Source organism: Sapajus apella, unplaced genomic scaffold (assembly GCF_009761245.1).
Source record: "Sapajus apella isolate SASKATOON/1434 unplaced genomic scaffold, GSC_monkey_1.0 scaffold20, whole genome shotgun sequence".
NCBI lineage: Eukaryota > Metazoa > Chordata > Mammalia > Primates > Cebidae > Sapajus > Sapajus apella.
The window spans coordinates 14,932,359-14,935,534 of NW_022436960.1; the positions used below are offsets into that span (position 1 = coordinate 14,932,359).

A 3,176-nucleotide genomic window follows, 5' to 3' on the forward strand; every position below is an offset into this window, starting at 1 on the left:
TGTAGGTTTTTTTATGTGTGTGTGATTGGCTTCTTTCACTTAGCATAATGCTTTCAAGGTTCACTCATGTTGCACCCATATCTATTTTGAATGAAGAATGAAGACAATCATCTGAGACAGTTGTATTAGTCCATTTGGAAGATGAGGAAACTGAGGCTGAGAGTGTGTATGTAACTCATGGCCACCCAACTTGAAAGCACTTGAACTGGAATTTGTGCCCAGGTCCGTCTTGGCTCCAAGGCAAGACCTTGGGCTTCTCACCCACTCACTGATCTCTGGTTGGATTTCTGCATCATGCTGAACACCATTTCTATATAGATGGATATGTCCCACTGGATGTGGACATCCTGAGGAATTGCTGTGGTTGCAAGAACACTGATATTTTTCATCTACCTTGAGGAGGATATGGCTTCGTGTCTGTATACTCACATAGTGTTGAGCAGTCTAATTCTTTTGTGCAATTTCCTAAGGGTTACGATATGAACTTGGAAAGTTACAGAAATGAAAGCGATGGGAGAAATATACTTTCTGGGTTGGAAACCCAGCAACCGGTCACTCAACATGATGGAGGAAATGTCATCCTTCTTGTCTTGTCTTCAATAGTAGATTGTAATGAAACACTATGGTGTCTAAGGTGGCATGCCTCCCCGCCCTACTGCCCCAGTGCTTTTCTGGAGACACGAGATGGAGTATCCCTTCCTCAGTTGTTGTGATAGCACTGGGGATGGTGGGGACAGGTATTCATGGAAGGAAAAGGCCTGGCACCAGCAGGCTCTTGGGCAGGGGTATGTGTCTTCACTTGATCATCAGGGAACGAACTATCATGATGACAGCACATCCTATGAAGTACTAATCTTCCCCCACATTTCCCCAAAATTACTTTGTCCTGCTCTGTTCTCTCACATGCTATTCTAGGGAAAAGGTCCCATTTTATCATTAAAATGCAAATGAGCTTTCCATCTTGCTTCTACCAAAGGAGGAGGAAAATAACCTATATAAACACCATGAAACCTTACTTTGACTTAAAACCAGTGGAAATTGGCCCCTGAATCAGATAATTAGCTGAAAGTACATGAACACTCTAGACCTTTGGTAGCGGATATGTGCTTCTTGTGTGGGAATTTCCTCTGCCGTGGATTTCTCGTGGAAGTGGCCCTGTTCCTTCTCTTGGTTTATGTAAGACTTTCAGCAGCAGCACGTTATGAAGTAGCAGATGTTCCAGGGCCTGTCCCTATCCTCTTGCTTGCACCACTTCAGCACATGCTGGCTCACTTCTGACTGCCAACTTGGCATTTTTTTGCCTTTTTCTTGACTGAGCCTACTTTGCTGCTCCCATGGAAGGCAGGAAGTGTTGGGGAATTAGCGCACCCCAGGAGGAGCTCTCAACCCATAACTGATGGAAGATGGTGTGTAAACACCCCAGTCCCCTCAGCCTTGGGTAGGATAACTCAGGAATATGGTTTGCATGGGATCCCATTTTCCCCTGTAGGAAAAATTCCACTGGGCAACAGCAGTAGCTAGTTTGATACTGCACCTTTTATTGGTTTTCTTGGCTGCCCTCCCAGCCCTTTCTCTTTTCTCCAATTCCCTACTGGCTATTTCTTCACTTCCCAAACAAACCACTTGTGCTCAAATCGTAATTGTAGGATCAGCTTCTGGGGAAACCCAAATGAAGACATATGGTAAAGCTTTCTCCTTTTCTTGCCTCTCTGCCTTCTGCCCCAATCAGTTAGCTTTGAAGATGGGAGTGAGGGGATGCTCAACTTCTCGGGCAGGGCAATGGGTCTCAGGGGACACAGTCCACAGCTGATTGGCAGTTTTCTCTCCAAGACATCTTTCGAACAAGTCCTGGTGCTGGTGAGTGATCCATGCAGCATGAAAAGAGAGGTTAAAGCTTGATGAGGCGTGTTTCAGTCTCATCAAACCATTTTGTTTCCATAATTTTCCTTCTCAGAAGAGGGCAGAATCAAGTACAGTTGATTCTCATAATTTACGGTAATGCTTATGTTTTATAAAGTTGCTGCAATTCAGGAGAATTAGCAAATAATGAACCATTGCTTTTAAGGGAAATTTAGGGTTAGGTTCCTGTGAGCCTCTGATCACAACATTTTTAATATATTTTTTATTTTTTTGAGATAGAGTCTTGCTCTATTGCCCAGGTTGGAGTACAGTGGCACAATCCGGGCTCACTGCAACCTCCACCTTCCGGGTTCTCCCACCTCAGCCTACCAAGTAGCTGAGACTACAGGCATGCACCACCATGTCCGGCTACTTTTTGTATTTTTTGGTAGAGATGTGGTTTTGCCACATTGGCTAGACTGGTCTCGAACTCCTGACCTCAGATGATCCTCCTGCCTCGGCCTCCCAAAGTGCTGGGATTACAGGCATGAGCCACCATGCCCAGTCAGGTCACAACATTTTCATCAAGTAAATATGTAACCTTGTTTTAAGTGTGTTTCTGTTTAAAGACAGCTTGTTTCATATGTATTGTTGATTTGTTAGCATTGAACTCACAGCCACAGCACTGTGACTCATTTCTGAACAAAGTTAGTTATCTAACATACATATTTTCTCTGTAAGGCACCTTATGCCTTGCACTTAGGAACACTGGGTAGCACTTCAGCGTTGCACTTTGGGGTGATTTTAAACAGTGCAGTCACCAACAAAAAAGCACAAAATGTGCAAAACACGGCACTAAAGAGATCACAAAGCAGACATTTGCTTACAGCATAAAAGCTGGAACAAGAAGGCAGAGCATTGCCTTGTTCAGCCTCAGCTGGGGACATGTGCATCGGGTGGTGCACACTTTTTTCACTGCTCTGTGTGTGACAGCGAGTGACTGCAGAACACCAGGAATATTGATTTGATTTTGGGGTTACAAATACATTTTAGCAAGTAGAAGAATTTGCAAATATTTATCTGTGAATAGTGAGGTCAGTTGTCTTTCTTACCTTTTTACAGTAAGACTCTACTTCAATTCAGTATTTTTATTTCATTTTATTTTATTTTTGAGAGCTAGGGTCTTGCTCAGTCACCCAGGCTGGAGTGCAGTGGTGTGATCCTAGCTGACTGCAGGCTCAAACTCCTGGGCTCAAGTGATCCTCTTGCCTCAGCCTCCTGAATAGCTAGGACTACAGGTACATGCCACCACACCTGGCAAATGTATTTATTCATTT

At 44.0% G+C, this 3,176-nt stretch overlaps 1 protein-coding gene across 1 annotated transcript in view; it reads left to right on the forward strand.

Annotated features, from left to right (window-relative positions):
- KCNK10 (potassium two pore domain channel subfamily K member 10) overlaps nucleotides 1-3,176 on the forward strand; it is a 141,015-nt gene that overhangs the window by 15,887 nt on the left and 121,952 nt on the right. The window lies entirely within an intron of this gene.